General features: G+C 36.1%; 1 pseudogene; it reads left to right on the top strand.

Annotated features, from left to right (window-relative positions):
* The first annotated feature begins 1,049 nt into the window (after positions 1 to 1,049).
* On the top strand, positions 1,050 to 2,719 carry LOC113324043 (annotated as a pseudogene).
* Positions 2,720 to 26,352: the final 23,633 nt, after the last annotated feature.

Here is a 26,352-nt window from a genome sequence, read left to right as displayed (position 1 = left end):
CAACAAATCAAGAAGTTCATCCAATCCTCTCCGGAAAAGTACCAAGAAAAAAAACATGGAGATTCAACAAAAAAGTTAGCGTAAACATTATTGGAATAACTTAAACGTGGATTGGATAATATTCACAGATGCGTCTTTCAATAAAAAGAACGTATCCATGGGATATGCTTTCATCCCGTATTCGGTCGACCAAAAATCTTTTATGCATCTTTCCCCAGGTTCGGATTGGGCTTCTTCGGCGTTGCACGCAGAAGCAAAAGCTCTTCTAAAAACTCTAACTTGACTAAAAGACAACCTTCTGTCTAGTGTTTCTATTATCACATATTGCAAAGTGCAGAAAATTTCTATTGATCACGCGCCATGAAAATTTTGCACTCCTCATCGCATTTGACAGGAAACGGTGGTGCTTAGCTGGGAAGCAGATAAAGAAGGTTGTCATGAACAAATCAGACATCCGTCGGCGGCCATAATAAAAATGAGATAGCAGCGAACTCTTAAAGTTTGCCAAACTAAATCACTTTTCGGTCTTTGTGCATTTACTATTGTCAAAACTAAATTCAGCACTATATCCCCCCAATCTAAAAAGAAAAGAGAACTTCTTTGTTTGGTAAAGTTCCTCACTTTCCCATGGACTTAGAAAAACCCTCCTCTCATTTTCTTGCAGAAATCAAATTCCCTTCTGAGTGTAACCAGTTACTGATCAGGATTTACAAATTTCTTGTAGTTATTGTTGTTTATGATACTTTTATAAATCATGAGTAGTTTGAGAAAGGCAAAATTAGCCATTAATGGAATCCGTAATCTGGGTTCTAAAATTTTAACCCGAACCTGCAGAAACCCAGAGCATCAGTTGAACCAACAATGTGTTTATGTGAACTCACCATCAACTACTAATATCTGGAGGAGGGTTTCTTATTCAAAGTTTAATTCTTTTCACGCATTTGGAAGACAAAATCATCAAGCCCGTCCATTTTTCAGTAGAAGACTTTACCACAGCTATCATCATGCAAATCAAAATCTAATTCTCCTTAGTCGCAGAAATATACTGATTGGTTAGTGGTGGAGTAGTTATTACTGTATATGGATTAGAAAGAATTCCTTATTCCAAGAGATTTCATTTAATTCTTATATCAACAGATTTGGAGAGAAAACTTGGACAACTCTGTTTTAAAGATGACTTGAAAAGTTATGAAGGGAAAATTCTTCCGGAAACACATCCTGAAAGTGTAAGGGTTAGATCAATATCCAAAGAGATAATTGAAGCTTTACAAAGGGGATTAGGGTATGAGAAAGTAGGGAGTGGTCTTGGATACAACAATGAAGAAGTTCAGGATGATGATATGAGGAGGGTGAAAAAATTGTAGAAAGAAGGGTTTTAAAGTTGCCACTTATCATTTGGAAGGACTACATTGGGAGATTTTTGTTGTTGATGAACCAACTGTTCTTGCCGAATGTGATCCTGGCGGAAAGATTGTTGTTTTCACTGGTTTGCTTAATCACTTCGGATCAGATGCTGAGATAGCTACAATAATCGCACTTGAGGTGTTTGATTTTATGCTTCTTTCAATTTTTTGGTATAGGCCTTCGACCCAGACGTATGGGTGTCTTTTGGCAATGAATATCTGGTTCACATAGGAAACATGTGTAATTTCTTTTGTCTACGATGATGCTTCCCTTTGATAGTGATGGAATCCAATATTGTATTCTGATATCAGGTTGGGCATATTGTGGCAAGACATGGAGCAGAAACATTCTCAAAGGTTATTTGGCTTATAATTCTGAAAGTAGTTCTGAACATTGGTGATGAGATGAGTAAACGGATAACTGAGGCATATAAATATCTCTTGTTGCCTTCCTCTCGGAGGTATTGATCGTGGTTTAAGTAGAATTTCTATTGTTTACAAGTGTTGCTGCTTGTCCGCTTTTCATTTACTCAAAACTCGTCAAAATGTTGTTGCTTTGGTCTTTCTTGCAGAAAGCTTGATACTGGCATCAAGTATGTGCTTATGTTTCTTGCTAGTGGGGGTATTTTATTCTTTCTGCATGTTTACTCTTATTAGGAACGAAATGGAGGCAGACTATATTGGGTTACTCTTGCTCGTGTGGCTCCCCAAGTGTATGAGAAGCTTGCAGAGGTTAATGGACATTCGCCATTAGATCATCTTTCTACACATCCATATGGAAAAAAGAGAGCAAAAGCATTGTCCCGAGCCAAAGTTATGGAAGAAGCTCTTAGCATATATAAGGAATCAAGATCAGGCATCCATTTGGATATGTTGGGAATGTGGGTTATGTGAAGATTTTGAAGATATTTCACCAGTTGCGAAATCAAAAAGAGGTAGAAATCAGGTAAGACATATAGATGCAGAGATTCGGAAATGTCAAAAAACTTGGGTAAGATAGTTTCAGATTGATCAAGGAAGTAATTAGATTACGTTAATTGCATTTTAAATTAAGATAGAATTATTAGAAGAATCCCCACGAAAAATGGATGTTGAAGCTTCTGAATAAATTTCCAAGGTGGGTTTTGTGGGATTTCTGCTGCTCTTTTTGTCCTTTGCTATCACACAGAAAGGGTACTTGAAATTTGGAGGTATGTCTCTGGTTTTCTCCATTAAAACTCTATGATTTTTGTTCTCTAGGTGTAGCAATGGTACTGTTCCACAATACTGATATTTGTCTGTACATAATTTTGTTAGTAAATGTATCTTTTATGATATCTTCTTCTTGTGCACTTCATTTCTCAGCACCATCCAAAGATTAGGTCTGATCTTATTGATTAATTCTGACTGACCATTCAACAATTCTGGACCTGGTTACTGACTGAACTCAGTTTATTCATGATGGTTTTGTTTTTCTTGGAGTTAGAATATTCAACTTGAAATGAAAATTGAACGTGTTTCATTACTTGAATGGGCTATGAGAAATTTCTGGCAGAAAATTTTAATTCAATCCTATTCTTTTACTGTGATTCAAGCTTTTAGAAGCAATAAGATCCCATGGATCCTCCGGACCAGGTGGAATATTTGCATAACATGTAACCATCATGTACTATTTCTCTGCACCGAAAGACTGCAATGTGAGTTCAAATTTGCATTAGCCTGTACACATTGTCATACAACTTGCTTGAGTCGAATAACAATATAACTGGACACTCGAGTGTAAAAACTCAGTCCCAGTGGCCGGAACCAGAACTCAAACTTTTTTTTTGATTCAAGTGCTAGACCAATTATGTATAAACAACGAAATAAAGACTCAAAGTGACACAACAGCTGACAAAAATATACTAGCTCATGGATAATGTACATTAACTCAAACTCAACAGACTAGGATATTGTTTTCTAGCGATACCTTATCCAATATAAATGGAGGCAATGTCATATGATTTCATCCCAAATATCCAAAAGCACAATATCAGAAACATGCAAGTGCCAAATAATTTGATGCATTGCTGACGATCATGACCATTTTTGCCGATCGGGAATAGTTTAATTTGCTGGTAGGTAGACTCTCGTTATCAGCTAAGGTTAATCTCGGGTCACGGTCCATTTTGGTTGTGACTGAGGCACTGCTACAACTTTATATCAGGAAGATCACAGTTGAAATGTTGGTGAAATTTCCAAATTTTACATCCTAAAATTTTATACCAAAGGTTTTTCATACAATGCACTTATTAAAGTATAAGGAAATGTCACCAATTTCTTTTTAAAGTATAAGAAGAGAAATTAGTATTCAATTAAAGTATAAGAAAACTCAAGATCCATACAAAGTGCAATCAAAGGGTGAGTGAGAAGTCATATTATGGCCGTCCTTGGATCAATCTAAGATTGAAAAGAAAACAAAATAAAGAGATAATGGTTTTTCTGTAGATAGTAAGATTTTAGGGGAAGTTAGAGCCAGAGTTGATCAGTAGATTTCATTTACTCGACTAAAAGGAGACGCCTTTGGCTCAGGAACTATCAATTGATCTAATGATTTTCATGCTCCTCCATGCTGCGTCGTAATTGCTAAAACCAACTCTAATTTAAGGAGTTTGGATGTAGTTTAGTAACCATTATACCATCTTATAGAATAAATAAATAAAAGTTTAATCTTTGGCTTCAATGATGCTTGGCCTTATAATTAATTTTGTGTGAATGTTGAATAAACCAAATCAACTCGAATTTGCGTGCAAACTGAATCGTTATCGGAATTTCTTTTTGACAATTACAGAATGGTCATATTTTTTGTAATTCGTTCACGGAATGGTCATATTTTTTGTAATTCGTTCACAAAATGGTCATATTTTTGTAATTCTTCTTTACAAAATGGTCTTTTACGTTTGATTTAACACTTTTGAATAAAATTGTGTTGATTTTTCCTTAAATACCCTCCCAAAAATACCATTTTTAGTTAACTTATTGGTTGAGGTGGTGGTGATGAAGATGTGGTGGAAGCTTAAGAATCTCCGCTAAACCCAGAGGGAAAGTGGTAAACCACTTGGGTTACTGCGGTGTAACGAACCTGAATGCGGTCTTACGATTCTGAATATGATGTAACGATACGTAAGCAGCGGCACCACCGTCAATGGATATTCCTAAAAAAACTAATTACAAATCTAAGATAAAAATGCTCATTTGATGCTTCCTTAAACATATTCCTCCATGCATATGTTAACAGGACCCATTTATATTCCATAAACTAGTTTTTCACCCGTGCGATGCACGGGTATGTTTCTTGTAAAAGAAATATTGGATCATGTTTTAAATTTAAGTTCATTACAAATAAATTAAACTAATTCAAATTCAAGAAGTTCAACGCCTTAGAAATTGACAAATTTTAGTAAACTGATAAAAAAAACCAACACGACATCTTCCAAGCGCCAACAATACTTATTTAAAATTCAAAGATCGATTAAAAGTTATATCGTTCCGGATTTTTTTCGAAAACTGATCTCCTTAACATCATGCTTTTATTTCTTATACACTCTAGGCTCTTTGGTCCATCGAATTATCGTGCTCGTTCATTTCGTCTATAGAAACGACAACGAGATCGCGTTAGATTATATCGTTAAATAAATATCGTCCGACCGCTTACCTTTTTATAAATTCCTCTATTTCGTTTATGCAGGATGATTTTGTTGGTACTTTATTAAGGTAAGTGGAAATCTAGTAAGATATATTTTACTGGTTAAATTCCTCATTTTTCATATTTTAGTTATTATTATAGACCATTTTGAACACATATAAATAATGAAGCCAATGGAAATATCCGTAAGAACCATTTACCAACCAATCCATAATATAAAGGTGTTAAACGTGTCAGTCCAGCCCATCTCAGGCCAAAAAATCATCTGTTTAGAATGTTGTTTTCCGTGTTGTGATGTGTCAGAAATCAAGACTTATTGTGACGTGTTGTGCTGTGTTAGAGAGTGCATTGTGATGTGTCAGACAAATAATCAAGTGAATGTGAGGATAAAGTTTCCACCTTTAAGAGCATCTCTAGTAGAAGGCAGAAGATTTATTTTTTAGTGATATATATGATTTTAGACCTTCATTTTAACTCAATCCATCTCTAACAGTAGGTCCTACAAAACAAGAGGGATGAAATACTAATTTTGAAGGTTTTGAAGAAAGCCTTATCTTGACCTCCGGAATGACTTCCATGTCATATTTTTTTAGTTTTAGTAATTAAATAATATACAATTGAATGGTTAAGATCTCATCGCATAAGGGTTTCTAAGGGTTAAACCTCTATACCTTTGGAGATGATTTATTAGTCGTGGGGTCCTATATTTACTATATGTGTAAATCCTCCTAAGTAAGGGTCTTACTAAAATTCTACGTAGGATTTTTAACACCAGCTGTTGAAGATGCTCCAAGTGATCTTCTAATTTTAAAGGTCATATTAGAGAATGTGTAGACATCCTAGTCATCAATATCTAAGGTTAGAATCACATACTTAGTTATATAATTAGTGGTCCCAAATATTCTCAACCAATAAATTTTATACACCTGCACAACTAAATAAGCTGAGAAGTTCTATGGTTGAAAAAGAATTTTTCTCGCCTCCTTAAATTTAAGAAATTATGATTCACATCTTTAAAGGAAGAGTTATAGGGATCTACACCATATTATCATTGGAGATGCTCTAGTCTTTTATAGTATCCTTGAAGATGCATTAATGTGGAAGTTGAGTTCTGGTTTTCAAGTGCCCACATACCAAATTGCATGTATTAGTAGTTCTATTTGGAGATGAAAAGGAAAAAAGTCGACACAGTTTCGGGGCATGGCCCCCGTCTCCAGCTCCCATGATTAGATGGTAAGTCTCCCTTTTTTGTGTGAGTCTGAACTGAATGTCTTTTTCTTTTTCTTTTTTTTCTTGGCTCGGTAAGTGAAGAGTTTTTTAATATTTATTTTTATCTGAATCAATTGTTGCTTTTAGTATTTGTGCATTAGAAGCTTCTGATTTGTTCCAAATAATCCGCCTATCAGTGCGAAAATAAGAGATTGTGAACTTTTCTGCATCTTCATTTGGAACATCATAACGAACAATAAAACCAATTTTCTCATAATCTTTGATTTTCCCCGATCTCTCATTTACTAATATCTCGTTATATATGTAGCTTTTGCAGGTACCAATAGATTAGATGGATATTCGCATCACAGTCCTTGAGTCAGGTGTTCACATGGAGGTTATATTATGAGCTCATCTAATAACATTTCGCTGGAGCGTAGATTTTGTTGTAAACATCACCACTCAACTCTTCGAAGGGTACCATCTTGGAAACCTAGGAATCCCAGAGAACGGATTATATGAATCACTTGGAAACATTTGTCACATAGAACGTTGATCCCATAAAAGATTTCTGAAGTGATATAGTATGATACGAATACTCGGAGTGGGTTGATTAAAATCGAGTTTAAGAGACAACATATAAATTAAGTTTATACCACGAAAGAGATATTTTTAAATTTGGTCATAGCATTTCTCTCTAGCCATATATGTACATACAAACAATGAAATTATCTACTACCAGAAAGAGCTCTCGCTCTAGAAAGAGTTTTGTTTTTCTGAACCGGATACACACATTGCATCATGGTTTATAATTCATCGGCAACGTAAAAAAATGGATTATAATTCATCATTTATAAGCAGAAGTTGTAATCCGGTTCGAATTAAGATTCCTAAGTGGATTAAAATGTATTATAATAAGTAACACTTATTACCAAATTATGTAAATTTTGTTAACAATGAATTATATGCAACCCTGTAATTGTCCAAATACAGCTTCTGCTAACTTTAATACCTAAGAGATTCATTCAAGAGGGATGGCACCAGTCAGTGTTAAAGCATTTTAATACAAAGACATCACCTAACTGCAAATTAATCTCTAAGAAAAATGAAAAATATAAATACTATTAATCCATAGGCGAATGCTTAAAGCTGCATTCTTATTGGTAGATAAGGGAGTTGATGAATTGTCAATGCAGTGTTGGACGGTTACTTCACTTCTTTACATTATTAGTTGTCATAACCTTGTCCATAACCTTGTAGTTGTATACATTTATTTTATGAGATTTGGATTCGCTGGGATCTTAAAGTCTATTTTGTTGCATCCTTAATTTGCCAACTCTGCATTCACTTGTTGGCATTGAAGCTGGTATGAACCTTTATACGCCAAGTCTGTCATAGTTAAATGTACTTTTTGGTCTCTCTTTTAAGTAGTGGGAAGAGTCCCCTATCCCCGTGTCTTAGGACCGGACCAATAAAAGGGATGTATACATATTGCGAGAAGAAAAAAAAAATAATGAATTATAGTAATCTGAAATACCGTATGAAGCGGATTCGGTGAAATAGACACCGACAATCTTAACTTTTGTTTTTCAAAATCACAAATCTGCTGTAAATCAGCAAAAAGTAAAACCCTACATTATAAATCAAATACCCTTGAATTTCAAGATTGTATTTTATCAAAAGATTGAATTGAAAAAAAGAAAACAACCGAAAGTTAAAATACTACCTCTTTCCTCAAAACCTGTCTCGATCTGCATTGTGTATCAATTTTTCATATCAAATCTCTGCGTATTACACAAAGTTATAACCAAATCAAATCCCATATTGTAAAAAAATTAAATATGAAAAAAAATAAAAACGACAGAAAATGAAAATACTACCTCGTTATGAAAAACCTGTGCCCAGAAAGCGAGAGGTATGCACTAATAAAACGAAATGATTTCTTTCACCTCATCTTGTATAGGGCATCATATCATATCACAGTTAAGACAAAAAAAAGTGTATTTGTATGTTCAAAATCGATATCATCAAGCTTCAAAAGGACTAATATTATCTTGTTTCACCTTAAGTTAATGCTCAAGATCGCATTAGAGACGATTGGTTACACGGTATTACATAACAAAAAACACCAAATAGATAAGACAGAAAACATTAAATCGCAAGAAAAGAAAAAGGAAAAAAAAAATGTAACGAAAAAATACCTTGCTCGAAGGCTTTATATAGAGAGTCACCCAAACCCGAAATTCCCATAAAATGGAAATAGATTATTTCTTGCAATATTTGTTGCAGTAATTTTGTATATTTAGCTTAATCATTCTATATTTAGAATGCCGAACATTTATTTGTTGCATTATTTTTATCAAATAAAATATTGTGCATATCCTAAAATGTCTTAAAATAAAATTATAAAAGTGAGATTTCTTTTACTAAAAATATATGAAAAACTCTCCAATTTTAGAGTTTCCAAAGCCTCACTTTTGGTATATAAAAAATTTGGTAGAATCTCTTGGAAGATGTTTAAGATTTTTTTATTCTTTCTGAATTAAGTAAGTAATATTAACAAAAACAAAAAAAAAACAATATTGAAATTCGTTATGATGATTGTCTACTGCACTTTTCTATTAATATTGTTTTGCTTAATATCGTTCTCAAAATTATGCTTAATATTATGTATTTTTCATCAAAATTTTAATCGATAATTTTGTTTCGACTATTTGACAGGATTAGTTATTTATCGTTGTGGAAGAAGAAACATACTTTGATCTACAGGTAAGTATCCATAACTATAATTTTGATTTTCAATTTTTATCATTGATTCAAATTTGATCCGAAGTAATTTAATTAGTAGAAGTTTGATTTGTGCCTATTGACAGATTTGATTTTAAATTTTGGCCAATAATTCGATAATTTAATCTCATTTGGAAGTTTAATTGTAATTTAAAGTCAAGGGTTTTAATTATCGATAGTTTGGAGTTGTAATTAGATGAGTTTTTTTTTATAAGAAGTGTAATTGGACATTGGAAAATATTAATTTTTCTTGTAATTATATGATCGATTTAATTTTATGATAAAATAATGATGGATACTGCATATCTTGATGTGATCTTTCCGAAATATATATATTCTTTAATTCTAGAATTAATTTTATGATTAAAATAATTACATAAAGTTATATTTTTTTGTTTCATAATTTTATAAGATTATATAAGATTTAGTAATTTTAGGTAATTATTTTTTTAGAATGTGATTGACCAAATGATATTTCGTGGGTCCAAAAGATTCTCTTGAAATTCTATTGGCTGAAATTTAAAATGATGGGGCCAGAATCAACCAGAAACTCCGGTTAACAACGTCGCTATTTACTGAAGCTTGTTGTAGTGTTCATAGAATCTAGGCCCCTGTGGATCATCAGTCGACTCTTAAAAGAGTCGTAGCAGCTCACCGTGGAAACATGTGCCCCGGTACTACTCAAAATTGGTGATTAATTAGTGTCGTTTGAAAAACTAGGGCTGCACAACGGGTAGGGTGGGTAGGATATTGCTTATTTCGCCACCCTACCCGCTTACTGGCGGGTAAGAAATTTTTTACCCGCCACCCTACCCGCCATTAAACGGGTAAGATCCTACCCGACCCATTAATTAGCGGGTCGGGTAGGATAGGATGGCGGGTATACCCGTTTTTTTTTTTTTTTAGTTTCCTATGTTCTGGTTAATATTGTGTATACAAAAAATACTTCCTAAAAAAACAAAAAAAAAATCTTGTAACAACACAGCAAATAAGAGCCAACCTATCTAATGGTACTGCCAATCTAATAAGGGAAAAATGAACAAACAAAAGCATCTTGTTAGGCAAAAAGCCATTTGTAGTCTCAAAATCAAAAGTTCTATTTTTTTCAAAATCATGTAACCTTGTTCTTCATATAAGAGTATCATCATCAAAAACTCTTCATATGACCTTCTTCTGCAATCATCATCTACAATGATGGAGTTGGAGTACGTACTAAGATCACCAAATAAAACTGCATAACAACAGATAAAGTCAATCAACATCAAAATCTCCTTATACGCTACATATCAAAGCTGATTAACAAAGATTAATTAAGAGTCGTAACATATCAACAATGTAGTTGATATTAGTACATAAAAAGAGAACGAGGTTCAAAAGACATTAGTACATACTGTATATTACTACAAACAGTTGAACACAAACGTAAGATTGTTTAAACAACCTCAATGATCTCTATTGGGGCTGGCTGACCAATTCTATAATGATTGGTGCAAGATCCTTCTACTATGATCGTGTTACCATTTCTCATATTACCAGTAACTCCTCTTTGGGTGGAGAAAAGGTACTGACTACTTCATGAACCTGCCAGTACCTTGAGGCCACATAAAGTAGAAACCACTAACCGTGGATTTCTGGTATTTAGATTCAGCAAGGGAGAATCAGTTTTAACCACGAGGTTTTATAAGGTTTGAACTTATTGTTAGTACTCAGACCCTTAAACAAGTATTCCTACTTTCACTCAACGAAATGAGAATGGTGAGCAAAAACAAGTCTACAACTGGAAAGTTATTTTCACAACAAGTCTATTTTCACCACAAATATAAGCACCAAATTCAACTGAAGGGAGTCAGTTCTAAAATGACTGAAAAAGAAACGTAAAATACCCGTAGAAACTGAACTAGGACTCGCGCATTAGCCAGTCATACTTTTCAGGAGCAAGGGACATAGTCCTTACCACCAACCTTATACTAACCACCTTCACAATAGTTACACTTCGCCCATTCAATCCCATTTGCGTTAAAACTTGTCACAAAATGCCTCCATACCCAAGATGTCCTCTTCCGTTTCTTACTTCCACTCACCTCTGGTTGAGAAGATTGTGGAGGTGGAGGTGGCGGAGATGCAACATACTAGCTCTTCGATTCACTGGAGGTCTTGTTGGCATCTCTTCTGCAATCTCAACCATGTTGCAAAGCTTGGTTAAAAGTGCTCCAATTCTACCTAATTCCAATCTTCCGTCAGCTCGTGTAACAACAGCTGTTTCAACCTTCATATTCACACAAAAAACAACATCAGTAACAACATTTCCCAACTCAATTTACACTTCCAGATACATGTCAATCAACATCAGCAAAACTAAGGACAATTATGAAGACCTGACTAGTTAGATGCACTTAAGATCCAACAATATATACATCTCAACAATGTAAACCCATAATTCATTTACAAATAAGAAACCCATAATTCATTTACACCTTATTCAAACATGCAATCAGTAATTACGACCTACCCAAGGTATGAATCGAAAAAAATGAAATCATTGATCAAATACCAATTGAATTAGGGCTGAAGGAATTTTTAAAATCAATCTTTACCTCTCATACTGCACCCAAAATTGACAAACCTCAAGATTAAATTTAGCTGAAATCCTGAAATTCTTGTGTTTGGAGGTAAAGAAGATACTTCGTTGGATATGGTTACTTTAGATTTCTACTGATACATGAGTTTTGATTTCGAGGTTATTTAGATGAACGATTTGTGACAGTGATTTTCCATATTTGATGTGAGAGTCATGTTCGTCTTCGATTCCTAACTTTGATTTGTAATAATGAAGAACTGGATTTTTCAATCTAGGGTTCTAGTGCAGAGAGGAGAAGTATGAAGCAGAACGATGAGTAAAATCATGAGAATGAGTTAATGATTCAGAATAGTTTGTTTTCCCTTTCGAAAATCAAACATGCAGATTATGAAATTAGTAGATAAATCAATCAAAATTCTCATAAGTTCACAACAAAATCAAACCTCATTTTACTCGTTAGGTGGAGATGGAGCTGAGTTTTAAGACGAGTTTAGATGAAGATGGTATTGATAGAAGAAAGGGTATCGTTGAAATTTTCAATTGAGTGATTCTCCTGCTAGATTTGGAGCAGAGTTTGATTTGAGAACAGGGAGAAAGGGTTTCGACTTTTCTTCGATTTGTGATTTGGAAAAGAAAAGAGATACGGAAGCGAAAAAACTAACCTCACTTTTTACCCCTGATATGTTTCAAAATTACGAAAAAAAATAGGCAGGAGATGAAAACAATGCGTGGGTTACTCAGTCATTTGAGTATATTAGCGGGTAGGAGGGTAGGATAGGATAATTTTGGGTTTCACCCGTCACCCTACCCATTTAATAGTGGGTAAGAAAATCTCTAACCGTCACCCTACCCGTTCAATGGCGGGTAGGGTAAGATACGGTTAAATTATTGGCGGGTAGGGTAGAAATAACGGATATGGGTAGGGTATGTGCACCCCTATGAAAAACGCATTACATGCCCAGATTCAAGGTTTTGTGAGTTCTCAGATCAAACAGTTGTTCGTTTGAGACTGATAATATTCTTCTTGGCCTTTTTGTAAAAAGATATTCTCCTTGGCATGGCACCATATCTGTACAGCTCAAGTTTGTCGGTCATGCTGCTGCCTGCTGGTGCAAACCGTCAGATAATGATTAACCAACGTAACACTAAAGGACGCCATTTTGCTTTTCTTACTCTCCAAAAACAAACAAAAAATACCCCCGGTTGATCCTTACCAATTGAACAAAAAATATATTCTGATTCATGGAACTAACACGAAAATAAGTGAATCGAGTCCCCATCTCTAAACTAAATCAGCTGCCAAACTCTCTCCTTTTACCAGTCTTATCAAAAGAAGAAATAAACGACCAAAATCATCACAAACCAAGACTTACTACTACAAGTTTCTCTCCTTTTCTTGTAATCTCCACGATCCGCGATGATTAAGGGTTTCAATATGGGGGCAACAAGAGATTAAGACTGGAGTGATATGGAGAATCGGTCGCCGATAATGTATGATAAATGTTCTTCTTCAACCTGTTCAAACAAGGTAACAACAACTTCTTCTTCTTCTAATTCTTTAATAGCAGTCTCTGATAGTAATCATGGTCGGTCAAAAGCACAATTGTGTTTACAAAAAATTATAGCTATAATCTCATCTGCTTCGTCTGAAAAAGACAATAAAATTGAGAAGAGAAAAGGTTTGGGGATTGATTTAAATCTTACATTAGTTTGTATTGGTACTAATGATGATGATAAAGAGTTTAGCAGTAATTGTAGTGGTGTAATCGGAGGTGGGGATTGTATTAATAACGGAGGAAGTAATGCTGGGTTTACTTCGGGTTCGATTTTGGTTAAAAATTGTGAAGGTGAATCTGAACTGAAAGGAGTTGATGTAATCGAAGTTGAAGAAGAAAGGAGAGAGCGTTCTGATGTTACTGATTTGGAAACACCAGAAATCCAAAAGAAAGGAGATGTTGAAATGGTCGTTGAGACGAGAGAAATGATGAACAACGGTGAAAAGGGGAATATGGATTTACTGGTTGATTTCAGGGGATTTTAAGGAGGAAACAGTTGAGGAAGATAGCACAAAGAACCAGTTCCATGCCACCTCAGCATTTGGAACTGTGGATGGAGTAGAAATGATATTCTTAATGGAGCTAAAAAAACGCAATTAAGAATGAAGCTAAAAAACGCAATTAAGAATGAAGTTTTTTTTCAGCCGTTAGATTTCAACAACTCATTTTAAATCTACGGATAAAAAAAAACGCAATTCTTAATTGCATTTTTTTTAGCTCCATTCTTAATTGCGTTTAACGCTATTCTTATTGGCGTTCAGATGAATTCCACGAACCCTTCCACGAAACCGTGGAACCTTACTTGGATTTTCTGTGGAAGACCCCAACCTGAAAGCCACTAGACTTGACATTCCATGGTTTTTCCACACTTGGAATATTTTGGATTCCACCGTAAGACTTGCTCTAACGAGACGAAAAAAATCCAAGAGAATCAGTAACAATAGTAGAATGTTTGATGTGTATGAAGATTTTGAAGACATTTCACCAATCGTGAAATTAAAAAGAGGTAGGAATCAAGTGTTGCCTTATAGATACAGAGACTATGTTCTTGATCCATGGAAATCAACTACTAGTATGAGATCATTTAAGAGGGCTTCTAATAGAAGCAGGAATTGAAATTTCTGGGTTTTGAATTAGTTTGGTCTTTATGCAACAACTACAAAAACAAAAATAGAAAAAGTAAATGTAGTGTTCAGAAATATCTGAAAAATGGATTCGATAGTAATTAGCAGAATCACAACCGTCAGATCCAGTAAGATGAGATGTTTCTAGTTATGAATAAACCCTGGTTACTACAGAATGTTTGACTTATTCTATACTTTAAATGGATATTTTTTTTATTTTTTTTATAAACTTCTCTCTGCTCTGCTAAATACGATATTACTCCAGCCTGTTAGAGAGAAGAAGTCGTTAAACAATCTCTCTGAAAATGTATTTCATTAAAGTTGTAAAAACTTGGTTTCTGTATTTTGATTACAGACTCAGAAACACAGGACAAATATTTAAAGCTGTGACAAACCGACACATGACAATTGTGATAACGAACCTCAAGAGACTTGGAAGCCACCAGCTCACGAACATAGTGAAAAGCAATCTCAATATGTTTCATCCTATTTTGAAAAATTGTATTTGTTGTCAGATAAGTGGAACCCATGTTGTCACACCAGAGAACAGGTCGTCTTGGAGAAGTGAACTGAAGTTCTGACATAAGAGATTGAATCCAAACCAGTTCTGAAGTGGCATCATCTAGAGCACGATACTCATCTTCTGTACTTGATCTAGATATTGTCTTTTGCTTCCTAGAGCACCAAGAAATGATATTTGGTCCCATAAAGATGGCCATACCACCAGTAGATCGTCTGTCTCTTGGATCTCCAGCCCAATCTGCATCTGAGAATGCTTGAAGTTGAAGAGAACTTGACCTTTTGAACTGAAGACCAAAACCCAAAGTGCCTTGCAAATATCTCAGTATCTTCTTCACAGCTGTCCAATTAGCTTCAGTTGGAGACTGCATATATTGACAAGCTCTATTTACAGCATAAGCTATATCTGGTCTTGTAATGGTTGCATATTGCAATGCACCAACTACACTCCTATACAGAGATGGATCACCAAATAAAGTAGAACTAGTAGTATCTTGAGTGGTAGCAATAATAGTAGCTGAAGAATGAGAAAAGGTCATTTTGGTCTTGTGCAACAAGTTAGAAATATATTTCTCTTGAGAGAGCAAAATACCTTCAGTTTTCTTGGTGGCCTGAATACCAAGAAAGAAGTGCAAGTCCCCTAAGTCTTTGATAGCAAATTCTCTACCAAGATCAGCAAGAAGAGTATTAATATCTGAAGAAGAGCTGCCAGTCACCAATATATCATCAACATACACCAGTACATACAAAGATGCCGAAGAAGTAACTCTGAAGAATAATGAAGTATCATTTTTGGAGGGAAGAAAGCCACATTGCAACAGAAATTAGCTTAGTCTGGCAAACCAAGATCTAGGAGCTTGCTTCAGGCCATACAATGATTTTTGGAGCTTGCATACATGGTTAGATAGTAACTTGTCTGTGTAGCCTGGTGGTTGGACCATGTATACATCTTTTGACAAATGACCATGAAGAAAGGCATTCTTAACATCAAGTTGTCTGATTGACCAGCCCTTGTATAGAAAAACAGAAAGTATCATTCTGACAGTAGTTGGCTTGACAACAGGACTAAAGGTGTCTTGATAGTCAAGACCTTCAACTTGATTGAAGCCTTTTGCTACTAACCTAGCTTTATATCTCGCAATTGTGCCATCATCATTTCTCTTGATTCTGAAAATCCATTTGCAACCAATGACATTGGTGCTAGTACCAGCCAACATTAATTTCCAAGTGCCATTTTGCAGTAATGCATTTATCTCTTCATTCATTGCTGCTCTCCATTTGGGATCTTTGCAGGCTTCAGAATAGCAACTTGGGACTGTAATATCTTCACAAACAATTTGCACTTCAGATGCATAAAATTTTGGCTTAAAAATACCCTTCTTGCCTCTAGTGGTCATGGGGTGATCATTAACAATAGGAGTAGGATGCTCAGATGATGTGGGTGACACAGGTGTTGTTGAAGTATCAGTGACAGTTGAGAAGACAGGATCAATGTCATTTGAAATGGCAGTAGAAGTAACAGTATGCTCAGATTCAGAAGCATGCTCATATGACAGATGTTGAAGTAGTTGAGTATAAGGAAATTCTGATTCAACAAATTTGACATTTCTGGAAATAATAATCTTGATGGTGAAAGTATTTAGACAACTGTGTCCTTTATGAAGCTTATTATATCCCAAGAATATACACTTGACTGATCTTGGTTCCAGTTTGTGAGCACTGAATGGTCTTATACAAGGATAACAAGCACAACCAAAAATATGCATGAAAGAGTAATCAGGTTTGACAACAAATAGACACTCAAGTGGGGATATGTCATGTAAAATAGGAGTTGGGAGTCTGTTGATTAAGAAATTAGTTGTTTCAAAGGCATAACTCCAATATGAAATGGGAAGTGAAGCATGAGATAAGAGTGCCAATCCTGTTTCAACTATATGCCTATGTTTTCTTTTAGCAGTTCCATTTTGAGCATGTGCATGAGGACAAGAGACTCTATGTCCTATACCACAATTGTCTAAGTAGTTAGATACATTCCTATACTCTCCACCTCAGTCAGACTGAATAAATTTTATTTTTCTGCTCAATTAATTTTCAACATGTGACTTGAACTTGATGAAAGAATCAAGAACTTCTGACTTGTAAGTTAAAGGTTATAAACAAGTAAATCTGCTATAGGCATCAATAAAGGAAACATAGTACTTATATCCATTGATAGAACAAATTGGAGAAACCCATACATCTGAGTGGATAAGATCCAAAGGGCCATATACTGAAGTTGTACTAGTAGGATAAGGTAGAGCATGACTTTTAGCAACATGGCATGCATTACAGGCTTGAGATAGTAAATGTGCATCTATAACCTCATCAACAGAAGATAAAACATGCTTCAAAGTAGAATAAGCAGGATGACCTAGTTTATTGTGCCAATTAGCTGAGCTGGTAGTAGTTAAATCTTGCTTGAGTTGAGCTGCTGTGAACTCCAAATGATATAATCCATCCTTAACAGGACCACTGAGAAGAACCTTGCTGGTAACCAAATTCTTCATACAGAAATAATTAGGATAAAATTCAAAGAAGCAATTATTCTCCTTGGTAAACTGATGTACAGAGATAAGGTTCTTAATGCTTGTAGGAACATGAAGAACATTTGTCAAAGTAAATTTGACATTATCATTCTCAAAAATTGAAGAGCCAACATTAGTAATGAGCAAACCTGAGCCATTGCCAACTTTAACTTGATCATGACCTTGATATTCTGAATGAAGATTCAAGTTGGAAAGATCATATGTAATATGATGTGTAGCTCCTGAATCAGGTACCCAAGAAGAAGTAGATGCATTGGAAGAGTTTGAATTATCATAAACTGCAAAGGCTTCTGGTTCAGGACACCAAAATTCTTCATACTCATTTCCATAATAGTGATAACTGGTGTTGTAAGCTTGAACAGTAGAGTTGTCACTATATCTGTATTTGCAGGTTGGTGTTAAATGACCATCTTTCTTGCAGATTTGACATGGAGGTGCATTACTAGCATATGGATTCTGAGATTGTGGTGGAAAGAAGTTGTTGTTATGGAATCTTCCACCATTGTCAAATCTTTCATTCCTGCCACCATATGCTGATATACCACAACGAAAACCACCTCTATAGTTACCACCACCTTTGTTGCTTCTATTACCATGAAATCTAGTAAATGAACCTCTCTGGTTTGCATAGGAGGGTGAATGATTGTAAGGACCAGAATATTGTTGAAAATAGGCTGTTGGTTGATTAAAATTGCCAGAGTAGTGAGGATCAAATGTGGAATGAGAATTGTAGAAATTAGGTTGATGAGTAGAAACATTTGCAGAAGCCGCTGAGAGGTCAGATTTAGATTTAGAGTTTACACGCAATTCTTCAGAAAGCAGCAATCCTAGCAATTCAGACGATGTAACTAGATTCTCATTCTTTAGTTGTTGTGTGGTAATGGAGGTTTGAAAGAATTGAATTCAGATGGTAAACCTTGGAGAATATGAAATACTAAGTCTTCATCAGAAATTGGACGACCAATTTGAGCTAATTGATAGGATAGAGATCTAGCTTTGTTGAAATATACAAGCATTGATTCACTAGTTTTCTTTAGATTAACTAAATCAGCTTTGAGTTGCATCAGTCGTGATTTGAGAAGCATTGAAATTATGTTCTAATCTAGTCCAGATCTCGTGAGAAAATGTACAATCAAGTACCTGAGAATGCGTTTCTTCAGTGCAGGCGCTAAACAACCAAGAAAGAATAGCTTGATCTTGATTAATCCAATAGTTGTAGAGCGGATTGCGAACAAAATCATTGTCTGGATTGGGATCTGGAAGTGTGTATGTTGCAAGTATAGCTACACCAGCAGGAATCGATTTGCGAAAGAATTTGACCGGACATTGAAATGATCCATCAACAAATCTGAAGAGATTGTAACTTCGAAGAAGAGGTACAATCTGAGATTTCCATAAACTGTAATTTGTTGATGATAGTTTTGATGGTGGTTTGAAGATGAGTGGAATATGTTTTTCGGTTTCTACCATTGTTGATTGAGTTGATGAAAAAAAAAGAAAATTTTAGGGTTTGAAATCGGTATCTGATACCATGTTAGAGAGAAGAAGCCGCTAAACAATCTCTCTGAAAATGTATTTCATTAAAGTTGTAAAAAATTGGTTTCTGTATTTTCATTACAGACTCAGAAACACAGGACAGATATTTAAAGCTGTAACAAACCGACACATGATAGCTGTGATAACTACCGGCTACTCACTAACACCGATTACTAACAAATAGTTAACTAACACCTGTCAGTTTACACGTGTACTTCACACGATAATAAACAGATTCTCTAACACAGCCTATGGCCATGAGATTAAGAATCTTTAAAAAAGAATTGGCAACCTAAAAATACTGTCAAACGAAGAAAATCTCCAATGAGATTGGAGTCGAAAATGTTGTTGTTGGTTGTTATTGGTACTGGTGGTTGTTCCTAGTGGCATTGACGTTAGTGCTAATGGATAAAGATTACGAAATCGACTTGGTATGATGAGATGATGTATAATGATGCTTTGTGAGAAAAAGAAGGCCATAGAAGTTCAAGTTGAATAGTGGTCTGCTGAACTACTATCGATCAACAAGTTATCCTAGTGATACACAAAAACAATGGAAACCACTTTCAAAAATGAAGAAGAACATCGATCAGATCAGAATTTGATATATGTATTGGACGTGTACACATGCTCTACCACAGCAATGGCCCAACAACAGCCAGAGAAAGCCGTCAGTAACCACCAGAACAAGTCTCCAGGAAGGTCCGCTTCCTATGCAGTCATAGTTTGTTGTATTTAGTTGAATCTTCCCTGTATATTCGTGATAAGTTGAGATATTCCCTGTATTTGTATCCATATATATATCTAATGCAAAGAAAGTGTCGACACTATTGTGTGACAATTCCACATAGAAATCTCATAAACTTAAGATGGTATCCTTGTAGAATCCTAGGAACCCTACTCTTCAGTCTTCCGCTTCATCTCTGTCATAGTTTGCTTCATCTCTGTTATTTCACTATGTCTACCACAGATCACTCGTCTCTAATCTCACCAGTTCACAACTCCAATCCTACAGAAACTAATGAAACCCAAACCCCTTCATCAGGAAATCCTAGAACCCTAGACCCTTACATAATTCATCCAAGTGATAATCCTGCAACAGTGTTATCTTCTCCTCTTTTGCAAGGGGATAATTATGGTTCCTGGGTTAGGGGAATCACAAAATCTCTGAATGCTAAGGGCAAGCTCGGTTTCGTTGATGGATCTCTTCCTCCTCCAAAGGATGAGTTGCAGTTTCAATGCTGGAAAAGGTGTGACGATCTTGTAGGCAGTTGGCTTCTCAACTCGTGCCAACCTGACATCAGGGCTAGCTGTTTATATGCCCCCAATTCCCATGCTATCTGGAAGGATTTGCAGGTGAGATTCTGTGTTTCCAATGCTCCAATTCTTTTTCGTTTAAAGTCCTCTATTGCTTCCATCAGACAGGAGTCTATGCCTGTGTCTCTCTATTATACGAAGATCAAAACACTCTGGGATCAGTATGATTCCCTGGTAGCTTCTACAGAGGCTTGTATTTGTGGTGCTGGCAAGCACATGATTGAACGGCTTGAAAGGGAACGTGCCATGGAATTCCTACAGGGTTTGCATGACAGGTTTTCTAACCTTCGCAGTCAGATCTTAACCATGGACCCTTTCCCTACTGCACTCCGTATTTTCAATCTGGTTCAGCAGGAGGAAGAACAACAACACATCACTTCTGTTTCTCTTCCAGCAGTTGATGCTGCTGCACTCAATTCGAATCGTCATTTTCCATCCAGTTCTCGCCCTTCAGCCAACCAAAACAAGCGACAGCGTCCATTCTGTGACTATTGCAACAAGCTTGGTCATGTCAGAGACAAGTGTTATCGACTCCATGGTTTTCCTCCCAGCGCCGATAACTCTCTGCCTCAACCTGCCAACAATATGCACATCACAGCAGCGACTACAGTTGCACCAGCTGATACGTCTGCCATTCAGCATGCTCTGCCAACGCTGTCAGCTGACCAATATTCACGTCTTCTAGCCTTGATTACTCCTGCACCAGAGTCTGCGCAGATTGACACTCGTGCCAACTTTGCAGGTATCACTTTATCCACGTCTCTAGTTGATCCATGGTTTGTAGACAGTGGTGCCACACACCACATCTGTAATTCATTGCACTATTTTAAATCATATATGCCTGTTCAGTCATTGATTCAAATGCAATTACCGGATGGATCATTCTCCGTTGTTAAGCATATTGGCGAAGTTGTTTTCTCGCCCACACTTACGTTGTCGAATGTGCATCATATTCCTAATTTCAAGTTCAATCTTATTTCTGTGAGTCAGTTGACTCGCCAAACTAATTCTGTCGCTTATTTCTTCGACAATGTCTGCTTCTTTCAGGACCGAGTAACGAGACAAGTGATTGGTCAGGCTGATATCATCTCCGGACTGTATCATCTCCAAGTCAATCCTCATCAGTCCTTTAATCGAGTCTTGTGTAATAAAGCATCTGCCGATGTTTGGCATTGCAGGCTAGGCCATCCTAGCTTAGAACGTTTCAAATTTCTTTGTCGTAATTTTGATTATATTAAATCTAGTTCTACTCACTTCTGTGATGTATGTCCATTGGCCAAACAAAGCCGTTTATCATTTAATAAAGTTGTGTTGTCTTCGAAACGCTGTTTTGAACTTGTTCATTGTGATATTTGGGGTCCTTTTGTGACACCTTCTCTCACAGGTGCTAAATATTTTCTCACTATAGTTGATGATTTTTCACGTTGTACATGGATTTATCTCATGCACACCAAAAGTGAAACTTTTAAATTTCTCAAATACTTCTTTAATTTTGTTATCACTCAATATTCTAACAAAATTGATCACATATCCACTGGCAATTCCGTTCCATTTCTTTCATCCTTGCAAAGATTGCAGTCTGATAATGGCTCAGAATTTTTATCCAGAGAAATGCAAACATGGTTTCATGACCATGGTATTCATCATCAACGGAGTTGTGTTTCCACTCCTCAACAGAATGGTGTTGTTGAACGTAAACATCGCCATCTTCTTAGCGTGGCTCGTGCTCTACGTTTTCAATCACATTTGCCTATCACTCACTGGGGAGAATGTTTACTCACGGCATGTTATCTCATTAATAAAATGCCTACTCCTGTTTTACGACATAAAACTCCACATGAAGTTCTCCTTGGTACTGTTCCTAATTACCGTCATTTACGTGTTTTTGGTTGTTTGTGTTTTGCTCGAAACACAAAAGTACATTCTAAATTTGATTCACGAGCTAAACCTGGTGTATTTTTGGGATATCCCTATAATCACAAAGGTTACATTATTTTAGATCTCCTCACAAAGACAACTTTTGTGTCCAGAGATGTTGTTTTTCATGAGCATTTGTTTCCCTTCAAAGATGCTCAATTGACTACAGACAAAGTAATTTCACCTTCTATAGATTCTGATGATGTTTTCTATGAGGAATTCATACCTGTTGTTCCATCGAATCATGTGACAGATACATCTTCTCATAGTCTTTCACCTTTTTTACAAGAAGATAATCCTAATTCGTCCATACACACTTCGAATGATTCTTCTTCTCCTGTGAATGACTCTCATTCTACGTTCAGTTCTCCGGATGTTCCTCCTGACACAGTCGTTTCTCCTAATCCTATTTCTGCCACCGAGAATGTTTTACGCAGATCCCTCAGAGAACACCATCGGCCTTCTCACTTGAAAGATTACATTTGCTCTGTTAACAAAGGTTCTTCCAACTCTCTCTATCCTCTTACCAATTATATTTCTTTTGATAAATTCAATCTGCAACATCGTATATTTCTCTCTTCGGTTATTGCTAATGATGTACCACGATCATTTACGGAGGCCATTAAATCTCCACCGTGGCGTGATGCCATAATTAAAGAACATACTGCTCTCCAAGATAATGATACTTTTACTACGACTACTCTTCCCCCTGGTAAATCTGCCATTGGCTGTAAATGGGTGTTTAAGCTTAAATATAAACCGAATGGTGACATTGAGCGTCATAAAGCCCGGCTGGTTGCCAAAGGATACACACAACAGGAAGGTATTGACTATCATGATACTTTTGCTCCTGTTGCTAAATTAGTCACTGTTCGCGTTTTATTGTCTATTGTTGCCATTTTTAATCGGCCGCTTCATCAACTTGATGTTAATAATGCGTTTTTACAAGGGGATCTCCATGAAGATATCTACATGAAAATTCCTCCTGGTTTTCAGAAAAAGGGAGATACTCGTGTTTATAAACTCAATAAATCTTTGTATGGTCTAAAGCAGGCATCTCGTCAATGGTTTGCTAAGTTTTCTTCTGCCTTACTTGAGGAAGGTTTTCAACAGTCTCGTGCTGATTACTCTCTTTTTCTTTATCATAAAGGTGCAATCTCTATTTAAGTTTTGGTTTATGTCGACGATATCATCATTACAGGTAATAATGACTTGGCTATTAACCAACTCAAACATAAACTTGAAGCCAAATTCTCGCTCAAAAATCTTGGGCGTTTGCAATATTTTCTGGGAATTGAAGTTTCTCGTTCTCCCAAAGGTATTTTTCTTGGACAACGTAAATATATTCTTGACATTGTCCAAGATGCAGGTTTTTTGGGTGCTAAACCTGCTGCTTCTCCTATGGAGCAACACCTTAAATTATTACCGGATTCAGGACATCCTATACCTGATCCAAGTGTCTATCGACGATTAATTGGTCGTCTACTATATCTTCAGGTGACTCGCCCTGATATCACTTATTCTGTGAATTATTTGAGTCAATTTCTGCAACATCCTTGTTCTGGTCATTTGGATGCTGCTTATCGTGTGGTTCGTTATCTTAAAGGTACTGTTAGTCATGGAATTTTTCTCTCTGCAACTAGCTCTCTTTCCCTAGCTGGTTATACTGACTCAGATTGGGCAGGTTGCCCAATCACTCGTCGTTCTACGGCAGGATATTTCACAATTCTGGGTGCTAGTCCCATTTCTTGGAAATCCAAGAAACAACCCACTATTTCTCTTTCTTCTGCTGGGGCAGAATATCGAGCTCTCGCCAGGGTGACTTCTGAGTTACAATGGCTACACTATTTATTCACTGATCTTCGTGTTAGTATTCCGAAACCAATCCCAGTCTATTGTGACAATCAGGCTGCTGTTCACATTTCTGAAAATCCGGTATTTCACGAACGAACTAAACACATCGAAATCGATTGTTATTTTGTTCGTGAAAAAGTGATCTCCGGTCTTATCAAACCCACTCACATTCCCTCTGCAGCCCAATTGGATGACCTTTTCACAAAACCGCTTGGTGTGGATCACTTTCGCCATCTTGTCAGCAAGTTGGGCGTTCGGCACCATCTTCCGCCCGCTCCAACTTGAGGGGGGGTATTGGACGTGTACACATGCTCTACCACAGCAATGGCCCAACAACAGCCAGAGAAAGCCGTCAGTAACCACCAGAACAAGTCTCCAGGAAGGTCCGCTTCCTATGCAGTCATAGTTTGTTGTATTTAGTTGAATCTTCCCTGTATATTCGTGATAAGTTGAGATATTCCCTGTATTTGTATCCATATATATATCTAATGCAAAGAAAGTGTCGACACTATTGTGTGACAATTCCACATAGAAATCTCATAAACTTAAGAATATGCTTTGCACAAATCAATTTATGGGAGCAAATCAAATGAGTTTAGTTGGCTGCTATCTTTGTTTGATCATTGATGACGAGAAGGAAATATTTGGCGGGTGATTATTAATTCTCTGCATATTGCAAAGTAAATACGTAACATAACTTGCTCGACTGTTTTTTTTCTTTTTGTTATGGTGGGAAGAGTTTTCAGCTTGACCAATAATTCGCGGAGATAACTAGGGTTAAAACTCAAGAGTTAAATGACGTCATATCTTCCTACATCTAACGATCATGAATCTACTAGCTCAAAAAGGCTCCCGCACTACAGGAGCAAAATTTTCTCCCAAGGAAAGAATAGATGCTGAAGAGTTGAAGCCAGTATCAATTTCTCCTTGACAACTCTATGATTTTTCTTTTCTGTCTTTAGATGTGAAGTAGTGTTACAGAAAACTGATCTGTACATAATTTTGTTAGCTTAATTCTTGCGCCCTTTGTATCTCGTCGCCATCAATAGTTCAGGTATAGAGTAATCATAGGACATAAGCAGACTAGGATATCCAAAACTCCAACGTATATGATTATCAAAGCGCCAAACATATTAATGCGGACGATTACAACATAATTTCCAGTCGGCTTAATGATTTGCAACTGGGGAAAGTTAGACACTATATATTTCAGGTAAATGAACAGATCCAGAATAGTTTAATGGCCAGTATGTATGTAGACTCTCATTATCAGGCTATCAGTTGTTCCCGGCACCTTTTAGCTTCAGAATGCAGCCAGCCTGACTGCCTGAGATTTCATTTCAATCTGTGAACAAAATACCCCTACAAACTAATCTTTATTAGTATTACCACTCCCCTAAAATACTGACACGTGACTCTTGACGTACATATGGAAGTGGTTAATCACGTTGTATTGAATCAGCATTTAGAGCATGATGTTGAACCCAACTTTCAAGTGTAGTACAAGTACATAGAGATGGAATCTGATCAGTTCTGTTTACTTTCCATTTTCTTTTAAGATTGATTTCATGTACATATATCTTCTCAGCCTTCTCTAAATCAATCAAAAACACTAATACATAATTAATTTTGCTGATTTTGTTACTAAGATTAGGTGTTGCCAATGAATGATTTGAAGTAGCATTAATTACAGATCTAACCGAAACCCGATAAATGTAGGTAGGTAGACTAGGATATACTAAGTTCCTTGCCCCATTCATCTAGAGCTTGTTGTAGTGCTCACCGAATCTAGGCCTCGGTGGATCATCAGTCGCTTCTGGAAAGAGTCTTAGGAGCTCAGTAGTACTGGAAACGGCTTACCCCGGTACTCCTCAAATTGGTTGTCATGAATCTCATGATGTGCGTACAAATTGGGGGTTAATAAGGATATAATATTTCTTATTTCGAGAGAGATTTTGGATCTCACAGTAAACAATGCCATACTGCCTTTTTCAGTCTCCAAATAAGTATCCCCTGTTGATCCTCCACTCCGATTGCAAAAGAGAGATATATTCTTCTGGGGCCACAAAAATTAAATGGGCACTGCATTAGAGGACGAAAAAGGTTACCCATCCTAATTTGGGTCATCCCTTATGAAAAACTTTCTAAATGGCTGAAATGTCCCTAATTAATTAGTAATAATTTTATTTAATTAGAGTTTAATTCTTCTTCTTTTTTTAGATTTTTTGCCTGCAATATTTTGATTGATTTTTTTTGCCCAGATCTGTATGAAAAGTCGTCATGGTATAAAAAAATTTCAATGA

The sequence above is a fragment of the Papaver somniferum genome, chromosome 11, assembly GCF_003573695.1.
Source record: "Papaver somniferum cultivar HN1 chromosome 11, ASM357369v1, whole genome shotgun sequence".
NCBI classification, from domain to species: Eukaryota; Viridiplantae; Streptophyta; class Magnoliopsida; order Ranunculales; family Papaveraceae; genus Papaver; species Papaver somniferum.
This window is presented reverse-complemented; position numbering and strand designations above follow the sequence as displayed.